Source organism: Camelus dromedarius, chromosome 1, assembly GCF_036321535.1.
Source record: "Camelus dromedarius isolate mCamDro1 chromosome 1, mCamDro1.pat, whole genome shotgun sequence".
Lineage (NCBI taxonomy): Eukaryota > Metazoa > Chordata > Mammalia > Artiodactyla > Camelidae > Camelus > Camelus dromedarius.
This window is the reverse complement of record NC_087436.1, coordinates 142,942-160,027: the sequence shown is the minus strand read 5'-3', so window position 1 is coordinate 160,027 and position 17,086 is coordinate 142,942. Positions and strand designations below refer to the sequence as shown.

At 41.6% G+C, this 17,086-nt stretch overlaps 1 protein-coding gene across 1 annotated transcript in view; it reads right to left on the bottom strand.

The window, feature by feature from the left end:
* Nucleotides 1-4,230: 4,230 nt before the first annotated feature.
* LOC135320226 (uncharacterized) overlaps nucleotides 4,231-17,086 on the bottom strand; it is a 140,459-nt gene continuing 127,603 nt past the window's right edge. Inside the window, exon 24 of the mRNA XM_064483503.1 lies at nucleotides 4,231-5,285. The gene's annotated coding sequence lies outside the window, so the exon portion shown is untranslated. The remainder of the gene's footprint in view (nucleotides 5,286-17,086) is intronic.

Sequence of the window (17,086 nt, the reverse complement as noted above, 5' to 3'; positions counted from 1 at the left end):
CTTCAATAAAATTTTCCATTCCATCTACTCTTTTGGTTAATTGTTCTTCAGTGTTTCATTTGCTTTCTTTCCCAAAAATATAAGATTTTGGCTTTTGTCATTGAAAATCCTTGCTGGTTTTGCTACCTCATGCTGGAGAGGAAGGCTTGTGACTGTTTTATAGTCACTGGTTTCATGTTTGTATGAGTGCTTAATGCCACGTTGCAGGGGTGTGGAGACCTAATGAAGTGTGTACATAAAAGGATTACTCTACACTGAGTGCAGGGTTAGTTTTCACAGCCCATGTCATCAGTATCATAATTAATCCATTACAATCATCCTCTATTAATCAGTGTTTTCCTTCTAACGTCTCCAGGAGAGGAAATGTAGTAGTCTAAATGCAAATCTTTGCCAAACTTTCAGTCAATTCAAAACCTTTAAAGCTTTGCTTTCAATAGGAATGTGTGCCTGCTATCCCTACTTCTGCTCCTCCTGACCCAGGACGCAGTCTCCACAGCTGATGATCCATGAGGTACTGGATTCTTGATCCCATGGCTCTGTGTGTTCTGAGACATCTGGGGACTTCAGCACTGTTTTAGGGGCTTTGGGTCCCACCTCTTCATAGCATTGCTGAGATGAGATCTGTGGGTTCACCCTCATTCTTGAGTGTATTGTGCATTTTTCTTAGAACCAACACACTCCACCGTGGCAGCACTGCTTTGACCACGTGCTGGGACAGCGTGTGCTTGTCAGTTCTTGAGTTTAAATTTTCTGTTCTAATTTCTAAAATGGGGTATATTGACAGATACACCCCATGTAAACAGAAGCTCTGTGGGGTTTTCATCAACTTCTAAGAGCATAAATATTCCTGAAGCAGCTAATTTTCCTCCCAACAAGTGAAAAGCAAGTCGGTAAGCCCTGGGTGCCTGTCGCGGCCAAGCTCTGCAGCCCAGGCTGCTCACCGAGGAGCAAGGAGAAAATCTTAAAAACCTAATTCCATGCCGTCTTTCACAGAATCTCAGAAATGAACGTTTTAATATCTAAAGAGGGGTGATTTTGCTAAATAAATTTTTTATTTTTTTCCTTTTTCAGTTTTATCGGGTAGAATTATTACAGTTCAACTTCACATACACATATTGCATGTAAATACATGTGTAGAGCATACTGCATTTATTAGTTTACATATATATAGTAATTATTCTTTCTAAGAACAGATTAGAGCTTTAGATTTTTAAAATTACAGTTACCAGAGGAATAAGGACATCTACAAAAGAATAATAAACAGAATATTGTAATCCTATCACAAAGGGCAGTCAGATGTACTTACACATATTCAAGAAATCAAAATATTTAGTTCATTTGTGGTCTTATTATTTTTGCTATTAATTTTAGATTCCCCATAAATTAAGTCATATGGCATTTTTCTTTCTCTTTCCACCACACTTCACTTAGAATGACAGTCTTCAGGTCCATCCATATTGCTGCAAATGGCATCTTTTATGTCTGAGTAGTATTCCATTGTATATATGTATCACCTCGTCTTTATCCAGTCATGTGCTGATGGACATTTGTGTTGTTTCCATGTTCCTTGTTCTATGTCCCTTCTGGCAACAATTACTGATTTTAAATATTTTCCACCTTAAAATCCTTCCTGAAAGAGATGTGGTAACTGGAATCAAAAACAGTTACAGCACAGGGTTGTGTGTGATGGGCCCTGGGGGCTTGGTAGGAAGGTTGGCAGAAAAGATTTCAGATTCTGATCAAATGATTCCTCCTCTTGTAGCCCTGCCGACCGCCTCTCTCACGGCCGGCCCTACAAGTCTGATCAGTCCCTTCTGTGATTCCTACTGTATTGTGCACAAATTTTGTCCAATTGGTGTCATCCAGTAGGAACCTTAAGTGAGGCACCCAAGCTCCTGTGTTGATTTCTTCCATCAGCCCTTAAATTCCTTGGGAGCCAGGACTGTCTCATTGCCCCAAGGATCCCTAATTCCTAGTGAGATGCCTGATACAGCTGGTACTTAACGAGCACATAAGTCAAATGGAAAAACCTGATCAAAGAAAAGGCCCTCATTTCTCAGACATGCCTACTTGAGTACATAGGGTAAAATGACATGTCTTCTTGGATTTGCTGTCAAATACTTCAACAAAGGACAAATAAAAGAACAAAGGTCTGAATAAAGGAAATATGGAAAAGTATGTGAATTCCTTAATCTGGGTGATGGGCTGATTGTACTATACTTACTGATGTATACATAAGTTAGTTTATAATTTTACTGTCATTAGCTGAATGGCAAGTATTAATACGTATTAATTGAAATCCTTAGAACTGAATAAACTTACCCCACACAAAATCCTTAGTATCCTAGTAATTTCTCTTAAAAATCTTTTCCCACAAAGACAGGAAAAAAGGGAAAGGCAGATCCGTGGAGTATTTCCACGTTGTCAAAAGACCAAAGGCCGATACAATAGAAGAGATTGTAAAAAAGATAAAGAGGCTGAAATTAATGTCCGGAAAACCTAGCTAACAATCCTAAATGGCCCAACATAACTAACCTCAGCACTGCCGCATCAAGAATGGGACAAATAGCACTTAGTGGATTTTTTTTTAATAAATAAGTAATGATCCAGTTCCTACCACAGGCAATTATGATAAGACTGAGTATAAATTCTAACACCAAATAGCGTACAAATCATAATTATTACTTTATTCAAACTGCTTCTTCTATAAAATTTGAATCTTTTTATTCTTAAGACAGATTTGTGGCCTATGACCTAGTGATAAAATTTTCAACTGGCTTGTATTAAAATAGTTCACCATAGTGATAGTTTATTACATCAACTCTTCCTTTTTGGGAAACCCATGTGCCTTGTCACTCTCTTTCATAAGATTTCCTGTGGAAAATTCAATCCTTCTTTCAGGAAAAGGCTGAGCAATATATCTCATGGAAAACCTTCATAAACTGCAACACAAGAAAATGAAAATGACATTGAGCAGCCCGTGAAGCCGGCAGAAACACACAGCGCACGGCTGTGTTCCCGCCTCGAATTTCTGTAACCAGCAGGGAAATTGTGCATTTCAAGAAATAGACATAAACTCTTTTCAGGACCTGAGCACACAATTTCCCTTTCAGGGTTTAGTGGGCTTCCATTTAATTCTATGAGAAATGTTTAAAACAACAGAACAACAGCTGAGATAGGGTTTAAAGTAACTTTTTTGTCTTAGTGAAAATAAAGCCAACTGATAGTTATCATTTTTACTTTATTTAATCTCACTCTCTTACTTTACCTCCCCAACCTCCTCCACAAAATGATGGTGAACATCCCCTCCTGGGTCAGAAGGCTAAGTAGAAATTACCAATCACATGGAGGTGTGCTTTGTTGTTTTATTTTTCAAAACAAACAAGTTTCATTCATGTGATTTAATAATTAAGATCAGAAACAAAGTCTACTCAATAAATGGTAGACAACACAAGTCATCATAGCTGCTTATCAGGTTTGGCCCCACGTTACACACTTTTACATGGACATGTGCAATGTGCTGTCTTAGGAAACGGTGAGTGGGGTCAGGGCCTCTGCTCTCACAGGGCACACAGCCTGGTGGGGGAGGCGGTGTTCAATCATTGCCTTTTTTTTTAATGTAAGTACAAATTATGGGAAATGCTATTTAAAAAGAACAAAATGAGTCAATGAAAGTGAAAAATACCAGGAGAGTATTTAGGCTGAAGGAAGACAGGGAATCTCTTTGAAGGGTTGACACTCCACTGAGAACCAAAGGACAACTCCAGTACTGCAGGTGAAGGGCAGGGACACACTGATAAAGGGCTGATATCCAGAATATACCAAAATTTCTTTAAACTCAACAAGAAGGATGAATAACCCGATTAAAATATGAGCAAAATGCCTGAACACAGACCTCATCAAAGAAGAAATCTAGATGCCAAAGAAGTCTATGGAAATATGGTCCACAGCATCTGTCATCAAGGGGATGCAGACTGAAACAGCGAGGTACCACTGCACACCTGTCAGAACTGCCAAAACGCAGAACACTGACAGCACCGAATGCTGGTGAGGATGTGGAGCATCAGGTATTCTCATGCATAGTTGTTGGGAATGTAAAATGGCCCAAATACTTAGGAAGACCGTCTGGCAATTTTTTACAAAACTAGATATTCTCCTACCGTATGATCTGGCAACTGTGCTCCTTGGTGTTTACTCGACGAAATGGAAACTTGTGTCCACACACAAATCTGCATACAGATGTTGATAGCAGCTTTATTCATAATCACCAGAACTCAGAAACAACTATGCTGTTCTTCAGTAGGTGAATGGATAAATAAACTGTGGTCCAGCCAGAGAATGGACCATTATTTGGTGCTAAAATGAAATGAGTTATCAAGGCATGGAAAGACATGGAAGAACCTTAAATGCATATTACTAAGTGAAAGAAGCCAATCTGGGAAGGCTGTGCAACTGTCTGATTCCAACTGTATGGTGTTCTGGGAAAGGGAAAACCACAGAGACTAAAAGATCTGTGGCTGTCAGAGGCTAGAGGGGAAGGAGCAATGAATGAGGTGCAGCACGGAGCATTTTTAGGGTCACTAAGACAGACTACTCTGTATGATGCTGTGACGGTGGATACATGTCATTTTACATCTGTCCAAACCCACAGAGTGCACACCACCAAGTGTAAATCCTAGTGTCAAGTATGGGCTCTGGGTGATGATGACGTGTCAGTGCAGGTTCACCCATTGTCGCAAATGCACGCTCTGGTGCAGGCGTCAATAGTGAGGAGGCTGTGGGGACAAACTGCTGTTCATACACCCAATCCAGCCCCAGCCACCGCTGTTAATAAAGCTCGGTGGGTGTGTGGACTCTCCGGCTGCTCTGGCGTCTGAACAGCAGAGCTGAGCAGCTGCACCAGAGATCGGGAGGTTTGCAGACCCTTAAATATTTACTCCCAAGCTCTTGACAGAAAAAAGTCTGCTGAGCCCTGTTCTAAACGAATCACAATTCACCCTGATAAGACAGGACAGCAGGGCCCAAACTAGGCATGGTTAATGGGACTAAAGCGATGTTTTAATTCCAACACCTTTCCTGAAGTCCTGTAGATCCAGTGACAGACTGTAGCCAGGAAGCGTCTGCAGAAGGAGTCGGTAGCAACTCTTCCCGCCAGGCTCCATGATGCCGGGGGCCGCGCGCTGCACGGGGGCCACCCGCTTTAAGAAGGCGGACTTGCAGTGGCAGCCGATCAACTCATAGAGCTCGGAGAGGATGCTGCACTGCTGAATTCTCTCCTCGGGACGCTGAAGCACAGGGAGAAAAGCAACAAGCATCTGAACGAAACATGTAAGTGAAAAAAACCCTTAAAAAATTTTCCCTTAAAACAGAGACCCAATGACACAGGAAGGAAGAGGAAGGCTGACTTCGTGCACTGATGGGACCGGATGCAGAAATGCAGGGAAACAGCGCTGTTCAGACGGGCCCCATCTTTCCGCGTTCCGCCTGTCCTTTTACTAGAAAGGCCCGTATTCCCTGAAATAGAGGAATCTGCTACCTAAACATGGGACACAGAGAAGGGAAAGAGGAAAAGTAAGGGAAAGTAAAGGAACAAAAGTTCATCTAGACCCTAGGGTTTGGGCGGGACTTTCACCAAACACACAACCTCTCCAAGCACAGAGCACACAGTGAGAGGCTGACAGTGTGACTGCAACTTCTGCTCCTTAAACACCAGCTACCTGCCAGCACACGCTGCGCCCCTTACTGAATCATTACAATCATTTCAGAAACTATTACTACCCCGGCTCACAGGCAAGGAAATCTGAAACTCGGGGAGGAATTATTATCATCCTGGACAAAGACCCACAGCCCAGAAGTGTCAGAGCATCCGGCAGACCATGGACTAAAATGCTCCTCATCACCACGGGCCCTGAGCCTCAGGCTGAGGCCACGTCAGGTCTGCACGGACCCAGAGCGAGTCTGTGTGACTGGGAATGCTCCGACTCGAAGTGCCAGGCCAAGACCCTCAGGAACATATATAATGAAACCAAATCCCAAAACTCATTTCCAACCCACTGCCCTGTCCGGGAGGACTGCTCGGCACATCTGGCTTATCACCTGTGCACAGGCTGATCAAGGGGCCCAGACAGTGATGTGACATCCCAGTGGAAGTGGCTCGGGGACCACTTCATCACAGGACAGACTCTCCCGGCTTCCAACATTAACTCTCCATTCCATTTCCAATGGAAAGTAAGTTTAGACTTGTTTTCCTCTCCAGAATCAAAGAGAGTGGTAACATCAGCAGGAAACTCAAGACTGAGGAAGAGTCTCCTGGCCATTTGGAAGGATAGGCCGGGGAGGGAACAGAGACAGGGATCAGAAAGACCCGTGTTCCAGTCGAAAGTCTGCACGTCACTCGCTTTTACAGTTTCCTTTTTATTCCAGGTGATAAAATCTAATTATGATTGTTGGGAAAACTAAATGAAATAACGTATGCCACTAGCATAGGTGTAAAATCCTCCATGAGTGTCCCAGAAATGGACGTGACCATGGTTAGATACTGTCTGCCAAGTCTTGTGTGCTAAGCTCACATCAGCCAGCCAGAGATGTGCCAGAGAATGCCTCACCATCCAGCAGCCTTCTCCAACATTGAAACTCACAACGTCCGAAGAACATGCAGTGGTGGATGCTTTGGGGCACTCTGGAGGTAGCACTCCAGTGATGACTTTAAAAAGCTGAGGAGAATTTAGGGGACCATACAGTTCAAATACAGAAAACTCATTCCAAGTCTACAAATATTCATCTCTAGCCATGATGATTCAGAGAGGAAATACATATTCAAACGTACATCATTTTCCCACATAAGTGCATCAAAACAATTTGGAAAGAATGTCACTTTCTTCTCTAGATCACACAGCGGGGATTACAAGGTTTGTACTGACAGCACTACTTGTAAATCACCTGCAAACGTAATTAGGTCCACTATCAGTCATCATCATTCGAAGGGAAGGATGGAAAAGAACCAAGCCAAGCTAATACGCTCCAGTCTTTTGTTTGGTTACGATGTCACAGAGGAGACGGACAGCTCAACAAGGAACCACTCTGCCGTGATCACGGAGCCGGGGAGCGGGATTGGCGGCAAGATGTATGACGCAGCCGCAGCTGCGACCGCGCTTCTAGGCAGGTATTCAAATGCCCCTCGACAAGGTGTCAAACGCTTGTGCCCACGTCCTCATCACCTGACATGTATTAACGAGAAATGGAAGCCTATAAACGGCCAATACCCTTGGTGGGTACACCGTCCAAAGAGCAAAGTCACAGTTTGACAACTGGCCATCCGGTTCCCTGGGATTCATTCTTGGAGAACCTTAAAAACCACTCCTCTGTCCTCAAGAAGTGCTGCCTACTTGTCCTATCTTTGGCTCAGTGATGGAGCACGTTCACGTGGACTTTAATGTCTGCACAGATTTGACTGTCTTTCTCCAGGTTCACTTGTCCATTCTGAAGAGGCCTGAGTTAAGTCCAAATTCCATAAGATCAATTCCCTCCAGTGACAAATCAACGAGTCTGCAATTACAAACCAACTGAACAGGACTATCCTTAGCTAAAAATGTCACCCACCCTTCACTGTTTTCTTAATCTCCTCTCCTGGCTAATTGCAACAGACTAACACCACCCTCCACCAAGTTCCCCAACTATGTCAAATAGAAAGTAAGGTCCATAAAAGAGGAGACAACTCCATAGTCACCTCTGAATTCCTAGCATATGTTAATGTCAATAAGTAGAACTATGATTATGGCTTCTTTCCTTTAAAACCTTTCTGGTTATTTAAATGAGACCATGGAAGGGAGGAGTTTGGGTCCAGTATCTTGATCCAGTAGACTCTGGAGACATTTTTCGGAATGGCTGCCCACTGATTCATTCAAAACACAACTTCTCTTTCCGGGAGGAGCTGTGATTTTCTGCCAGGAGCTTGTTGTCACTCTCATGCCAGAACAGATTTAAACTAAATACATACATTGGATATGTTATTTTTCCCCGCTTCCAAAAAAATTAACTTTCCTTACTTCCTTGCCTTGAGGAATGCTTTTTTAATTTTCATTCTAATTCACCCTTTTATAAAGAAGGATTCTCAGGATGTGCTTGGCCTTACATAAGAACAGCCATTAAACTCCCAGTGTGAGAGGCCTGGGGCTCATCTCCTGACCTCCTGTCAAGGCAACTGAAACTCAGTTCAGGAGCCAACTGGCCCCCCAGGGCTTCTAAGGCTCGCGAATCTCCCAGAATCCCTGCTTTCTGGTTTGACTTGGTTTCTGAGGATTTCCCCTCACTTTCTTCACAATTAGCTGTGCAGCTTGAAAGATGAGGAAGGAAGGTCTTATTTCTTAATCAGCATTTTAAGGAACTTATGTAATGAAGGTTTTCAAGACTTTCTAGAACCCTCCATTGCCAAGGCAGAAAACACAATAGATATTTTCTAAATTTAGCTATCATGTGCATTTTTTCTTTGCTTTTGTTTTCTTAACTGCTAACAGACATTTTTGAATTAAAAAATAAAATAAGGCCCCAAATAGGATAGAACATTGAAGAGGAAACAAAATTAAAGGGCAAAGACAGAAAAATGATAAGTACTCTACAAAGTTAATAGAAAACATACACTATGGTTCAGATCAGCAATTCTCAGTAACAACTAATTGAAACCTGACTATGAGATAAAATGTCTCTCCTGTCAGGAGACGGCCAACAGAAAGCAGAATTAAATCAACAAACTGAAATTCTAAGTCTGGCGAAGTAGAGAATTCTACCAGCTAAATGTGTTTTCTTCTGGAAGAGAGGGAGACTCATAAGATCTTTTCTGTGGAGCCTGAGCCCATGGGAGGACGGTGAAGTGAGCTCTGTAAGTACCCAATTAGCAAAGTGAGTGATGAATAAAGAGACGTGAGCTTTGATGACAGAGATGATACTACTATTCACTTGTCCTGTAAGTATGTCTTCACGTTCAATGATCAATACCTCGGCGTCCTCAGGGATTGAGATTATAGGAAAATGCACAGCCCGGGCCTAGACCTCCTCTGTGATTGTGGCACTGCACTTAGATGTTTCAAGGGCACCTCCAACTCCACCTGCAAAGAGCTGACTTCATGTTGCTCCTCCCATGGCCGTCCTGCCCAGGGCCACTTGTCGGGGTCAAGGTCTGTCTGCCTCTCCCAGCTCAGTCCCATCACTCACAGATGTGACTGGACCCCTCCTTCAGGGCCCAATTTCCTCAGTCAACGAGTCCCACCACCCACACCTCACCTACCAGGTTCTCACTGGCACTCCCTCAGCACTGACTCTGTGCTGGGGACCACACTGCACACTATGAACACGTTATCTCACTGGATCTCCACAGCAGTCCTGGGAAGTCGGTATATCACTGCTTCAATTAATAAGATAAATTGTTTCACTTCCTTGAATGTGTCATCCAAAGTGACACGGCTACTGAGACACAAACATGGGACTGAAAATCACTTGAAAATTGAACACTGCTACACCTCACAGCCACCCTACTCTGACTTATCACATCACCTCCTGCCGAGCCTTCTAAATGTTTCTAAGCATTCTACAAGACAAAAGTGATCTACGAGAGCACCCTTCTCCCCTACTTAAAATCTGACAATGACGTTCCACTTCCCTTAGGAGAAAGCCCCACCTGGCCTGAGCAAAGCCCAACAGCCCGGCATCCGCGTTCCCTGCGCGGCCGCGCCGCCTCACCCACCACGCAGCGCTACACGTGCCGTGTCCAGGACAGGGATGCTGACTCCCTACAACCCGGTGATCGTATCAATCGAACAATGATCACCCTCTTCAGTGGTCACCCTATTCATTGCTGACTCTCAAAAAAATATTTTCTCAGGGTGAATCAATATCTTTTTCCTTACAACTTCCCATCATTGATAATGAGCTCCCCCCAAAAGAGAGAAGACCTAATCCTCAGTCTCCTTATCTGCAATGTATGAATAACAAGGAAATATGAGAGGTTTTAAGCGAAATAATATTGATATGAAGCTGAGGGACAATTCCCAACATACAGTAAGCACTCAATATGTGCTTACTTAATATTAATAAAATAGATTCCATTCCAGCAACTTTAAATCAATGTTTTATGGCTTTGTCCAAAAGACTACTGACAAACTATTGGACGAACCCCTTTGAGCAGATCTGCCCAAGCGTACTGGGATAGGTAAGCCTTGACTCCAGTTACAGCTGCAGCCAACCAGCACTACGGGGCAGGGGCAGTTTGCTCAAACTCTTACATGCTGTTTGAGCATTTAGTTGTAGTTATTGAATAAAGACAGGTATTATATATTCAAAGCTCCTGAAACATAAATCTTCAAAGATTGATTCAAATTAGGTTTCAAGTACAACACTCTCACTAGAAATTATTTGAAAATTATAGTCTTAGCTCCTCTGCACATCAAAAGTTCATGTTCTTAATGTATCTGACTATATACACTGAGAGGATGGTTTAAAAGAAATTAAGATGAAGCCATAATGAATAAGCTTTCAGTATAATCTGCACAAAGACCCACCCAAGGGTCTCACTTCTCACTTCCACATAGGTGTTAAGGTAGCTTAACCTGGGTCTTGGTTTCTTATGACACGGGGGTGGGAAGAATTGTGGATAGATTTATGTAGCAAATATAAATCTAGGGTATTTGCTGTGTAGGAATCCTAGAAATAAATAAATTGATATATAGTCCCACCCTTAGGAAGCTCAGCCTTTCAAATTACAACAGCATTAAAAATGAAATGAGAGATACATTTAACAAAATTTTACAAAATTTGCACATTGAACATTTTGAAGTATCACCAAAAAAAAAATTAAAAGATCTACATATATGGAAGGCATCCCATGTTCATTGAATGGTAGACAATATTGTTAAAAATGTTAAGACTCCAGAAAGTGATCTACAAATTTAATGGATTCCCTATCAAAATTCCAGCTGACTTCTTTGCAAAAATTGAAAAACTGATCCCAAAATTCATATGGAAGTGCAAGGGACCCAGGTCAGCCAAAACAATCTTGAAAAAGAAGAGCAAATTTGGAGGACTCACTCAAAGGTTACTACAAATCTACAGTACTCAAGTCATTATGGTACTGGCATAAGTTTGAATGCAAAAATCTATGAGACACAATAAAAAATCCAGGGGGGAAACTTACATTTACAGTCATTTTTCCAGAAATGTGCCAACAACACTCCATTGAAAGAATAGTCTATTCAACAAATGGTGCAGAGACACCTGGGTATCTGAAGGCAAAAGAATGATTCTGGAATCTGGACCCCCGTATTTTATATAACAAATAAAATATTAATTCAAAATGGATCACAGACAGAAACGTAAAAACTAAATGTATAAATTTTCTAAAAGAAGACATAGTTTAAATCTTTGTGGTCCTAGGATAGGCTATGGCTTCCTAGATACAATACCAAGAGCACAAGTGAAAAACAAGAAAGATAAAATGGACTTCATCAAAATTAAAACCATTTGTTACAAAGGACATCATCAAGAAAGTGAAATGAAAGGGGAAGGGGGTAGCTCAAGTGATAGAGTGTGTGCTTAGCAAGAAAAATAAAATGAATAAATCTAATTACCTCCCCTAGAAAGAAATTGTTTTAATGTTTAAAAAAAGTAAAGTGAAACGACAATCTGCTGAATAGGAGAAAAATTTTGCAAAGCATATATCTAATAAGAGACTAGTATCCAGGATATAAAACAAATGCTTACAACGGACCAATACAAAGAAAATCGACCCAAATTTTAAATATGCCAAGTATTTAAATAGATACACAATTGGCCAATAAGCATATGAAAAGATGCTCAGCATCACTTGCGAAATCAAAATCAAAATGATATCTGATTTTACACTCACTACGATGGTTATAATCAAAACATGGACAATAACAAGTGTCGGTCAGGAGGCAGAGAAATGGGAACCCTCAATATGCAGCCGTTGGAAAGGAGCAATGGTGCAGCTTCTTTGGAAAAGCCTGGTGTTTCCTCAAAAGGTTAGAAATATATGGCTCAGCAATTCCACTCCTACATAGAGAGTCATCCCTCAGTATCCTCGGGGGGTTCGTTTCAGGAACCCCCCACCCTGGATACCATAATCCAAGGATGTTCGAGTCCCTTTACAACCAGCCATCTGGATCCATGAAGTGGAAACTACAGATATGGCGGACCAACTCTACAGCCAACAGAATGAAAACATATTCTCACAAAAACTTGCACATCAATATTCATGGCAGTCTCATTCAGAGTAGCCAAAGGTTACAAACAATATCCATCCATCAATGAATGGATAAACAAAATTACCAAGAATAGGCCCACAAACTTTTGGTCATTGAATCTTTGACAAAGGAGGTGAGAACATACAATGGAGTAAAGACAGCCTCTTCAGCAAATGATGTAGGGAAAACTGGACAGCTGCATGTAAATGAATGAAGTTAGACTACTCCCTCACAGTATACACAAAAATGAATTCAAAATGGCTTAAAGACTTAAACATGTAGTCAAGACACTATAAACCTCTTAGAAGAAAACATAGGCAAAACATCTGACATCCATCTCAACAATGTTTTCCTATAGCAGTCTACTCAAGCAATAGAAATACAAGCAAAAATATACAAGTGGGATTTAATTAAACTTGCAAGCTTTAGCACAGAAAAGGAAACAATAAGCAAAACAAAAAGACAATCTATGGAATGGGAGAAAATAGTTGCAATAAATGAGACTGACAAGGGCTTAATTCCCAGAATATGTAAACAGCTTTTACACTTCATAAGAAAGAAAAACAAACAATTCAATCCAAAAATGGTCAGAAGTCCTAAAGAAACATTTCTCCAATGAAGACATACAATTGACCAATAGGCACATGAAAAAATGCTCAATATCATTATCAGAGAAATGCAAATCAAAACTGCAATCAAGTATCAACTCTCACCAGTCAGAATAGCCATCATTCAGAAGTTCACAGACAGTAAATGCTGGAGAGGCTGCGGGGAATTTGGAACCCTCCTACACTGTGGTGGGAATGAAGTTTGGCGGAGCCATTGTGGAAAACAGTATAGAGGTTCCTCAAAAGACTAAAAATTGACCTCTCATATGACCCAGCAATCCCACTCCTGGGCGTATATCCAGAAGGATCCGTAATTCAAAATGACACCTACACCCCAACATTCAGAGCAGCACTATTTACAATAGCAAGACATGGAAACAACCTAAATGTCCACTGACAGATGACTGGATAAAGAGTTTGTAGTGTATTTGTACAATAGATTACTATTCACCCATAAAAAAATAATAAAATAATGCCATTTGCAGCAACATGAATGGACCTGGAGAATGTCATTCTAAGTGAAGTAAGCCCGAAAGAGAAAGAAAAATACCATATGAGATCGCTCACATGTGGAATCTAAAACAAACAAACAAACAAAAAAACAAAAAACAAAAAATAAAGCAAAGAAACAAAAAGATAAACTTATCTACAAAACAGAAACAGACACAGAGACATAGAAACCAAACTATGGTTACCAGAGAGGAGAGGGTGTGGGAAGGAATATATTGGGAGTTCAAGATTTGCAGATACAGAGTATGTATAGAATAAACAGCAAGTTTATACTGTATAGCACAGGAGAATATTTTTATTATCTTATAGTAACTTATGTTTAAAAAGAATATGAAAATGAATACAGGTATGTTCTTCTTTAACTGAAGTGTTGTGCTGTGCAAAAGAAACTGACACATTATAAACTGACTAGACTTCAATGAAAATGTTTTTAAATAGACCAAAAACGAAAAAAAAGAAAAAGGATATTATCAAACTAAAAGAATAAAGTACTGATTCAGGCTACAACATGGATTAACCTTCAAACTTTATGCTAAAATAAGCCAGACACAAAAGGCCAAATAGTGCCCTTTAAGGTGAACTGTATCTGAGTGTTTATTGTACTATTCCTGTAAATTTTCCGGAGGTTTGAAGTCTATCAATATCAAAAAAATGTTTTATTCATTAAAATCATAAAACGCTTCCTCACAGGAGGGCTTTAATTATTAAATGCAAAAATGCATGTAAAGCTCTTGAAACAACACTTTGCACGTCCACACACAGTCACTGCTTTCACTGCCACTCAGAGGTTGGTACCAGCGCTGATGAGAGCTACCTCCACTCTCTCTCCTGCATACAGGAGTGAGGGCCTGGGCTCTGACAGGCAGGGTGAGCGTGAACCTGGGTCAGACACAGCCACATCCCAGACTCTGCGTTACCCAAATTTCTTATACAAACTGCAACATATAATGTAAACATGCTACAGGGATGTATCTTACAACGCAGGGAATACAGCCAATGTTTTACAGTAACTATAAATGGAGCATCTATTGTACACCTGAAATATATCATATTTTAAATCAGCTATATCTTTGTAAAAAATTAAAAAATAATTTAAAAATGTTATCACTTTAATATTCAATTCAGTTTTTAAGTAACTACTAAACAGCTTAGAATGTATAAAAGCATTTAAGTGTGCTGTTTGTTTACATATTTATTTACTTTTAGCCTCCTGCTAAAAGAGAAATTAAACAATTTTTTTAAACACAGCTTAACAACCATAACAACAAAAAGGCAAAACTGAGAGTGAAGAGAAAATGGAGATTCAATACTTAAATGAAACCAGTGGGAGGTAAAGTCATAAAAATGGATTCCATGAAGTCAGGGCAAGTGTTAAAGGCCGACTAGAAATTCAGGTGTAAGATTCTTGACAGATAAAGCAAAAAGAAAAAGATGATGGGGAGGGCGGTACAGCGTGTGCTTAGCGTGCACAGGGTCCTGGGTTCGAACACCAGGGCCTCCACTAACAGATAAATACACCTAATTACCTACCCCCCCAAAGAGCCCCAAAGAAAAGAAAAAGAGAAATTTCTTTCCCAAAGAATCCTGATATTAAATTTGGATTAAATACTTAAAAAAAAAAAAAAAGAAAAACAGAAAAGATGAGTGACACTGTGAAGGAAAAGCCCAGCTGGGCTAACAAGCTAAGTCACAAATCTAAGTGTGATAAGTGTCCGTTTACTGATCTAAGTTTTGCTGGGCTAACTCGTAAATCCGATGTCAACAATTGTCAGTAATGTGATCTGTTCCAAATTGATAAGCTTCAGTGTACTGATTCCTTGCTTTTTGTTGTTGGAGCCTTATTGGCTAATAGCCCCATACTTGTAATTAAACCTATAAAACCTCACGTGCAGGTCTTGGAGGTGCTCAGAGCTTCGGAACAGAAGCCCCTCTGAGCCCGCCGGGGTAAAAAATCTCAGTACTCCAACCCTCTGTGTGGTGCTTGTTTCTTGGCTGGCCTGTTGTTTCCATAACAACACAAGCGACGATGCCCGTGAGATAGTTCTGCAGTGGCTGCTGGCAGGTCCCCATGTCTCACGTGGGAAAATCTGAAACATCCTTCTCACCACTCAGAGTCACCATAAGCCCACACCTCACCTCCCTCTGTTAAATGCAGGAGCACAGGCAGGGCCCGGCCTTTGTTCTCTCTGTGTCATCACAGTGAGATAGGATGGAAGGGGGCAGAGCACATTCATTCAAGGAAGGCCACAACAATTAACATCATAATGGTGAAGGATTCAACCCCCAATAGGCCTTGAGGCACAGGATGAAGAGATTTAACTTCTAGCAGATCTTGAGCTTCATTATGCACCCACTGTAATAGTAACATGGTGAATAACATGCCCGAGGCACCATGGCAGTCCCAAGGCTAGCCACAAAAGGTCAAAGGGTGGGAAATGGTCAACTCTCTGGGAATACAAGCCCCTTGCCCTAAGGCTGATCCTTCTACTTATTAGCATATGAAACCACCAAGCCCAAGAAAAAAGAGCAACACAACACCACCTCGGGGTCCCCACTCTCTCTCCCTCTTCAGAGAAGGCCCACACTATGTGGAGTGTGTACCTACTTTTAATCTGAGCATCAAACCCCCACAACTCGTGAAGTTTCTGTTGCCTTTCAATGTATCTCTCTGAATAAATATACCTTTACTCAACACTGGCTTGCTCTTGAATTCTTTACTGCATGAAGCCTAGGAGCAAAATCTGGTGGGGCACATCCCAGGGGCTCATCCAAAGCCTGAGACACAGCCCTTCTCATGCGTCACGTTTTTTTTTCTTGTATCAACAGGACTGGGTTGTGAAGGGAGCTCTGAGTCCCCAGCTAAGGGACAGAAGCAGCCCCCAGGGCTCGAATTGGCGGGCAGCCTCTTCCCCAGCAAGGGCCCTGGGGTCTGCCCAGTTCTCTGTGTTTCCCTGTTGTGCTGACTCCCCAGCCAGAGAGCGTTCTCCCTAGGCCTGTCCCCACAAAACCCTTCTCTCCAAAATACAAGCACATCATGTCACAGTCCTCTTGTTCAACCAGGAAATGTTCAACCCACTGTTTCCCTCCCCAGTAAAGTACCTAACTGTCCTCCCTCCCATCCCACCACTTCTTTCTTTGTGACAACTCTGCACTCCCCACCCACCATCCTGAACGCAGGTGCCTTGCTGGCTGGGACCGAGATGTTTCAGTCTCACACATCCTGCGCCCATTCACTTTCCCCTTGTTACCTTAAAAAAGCCTTTCCTGAGTCACCCACAAATCTGATACTGAACATCACAAAGTGCTGAGTTTGCAGTCACTGTGTGCATACCTCCCAGGTTTTGACTAGGTTTCCTTCACAAGATCTTCATTAAGGAGCTGCATCAAGAAGTTTAAAGAGTCTTTTCTTACATCTGAGCGGAGGAGCCTGCAAAAAATTTAAATGGCTTTGAAGAGAGGGTTAACCAGGGACAGAGGGTTAGCAGGTCCTATTCAACAGTGTCATGAGGCAAAATGTTCTTCAAAGGCTCAGAGTGGCTTCTGAACGTGGAGTCAGCAAGGAGGAGGTGACAGGCAGTGAGTAGGGTGGGTGACACTGGGTGCGCTTCCCCAGCTGGGGAAGAATTGGATTTTGTTCTAGTTTTCCAAACAATTTCTTACTACCTTTTTCACCTATTGTCACATACCATTTCCTACGAATTAAGAATATCAATGTCA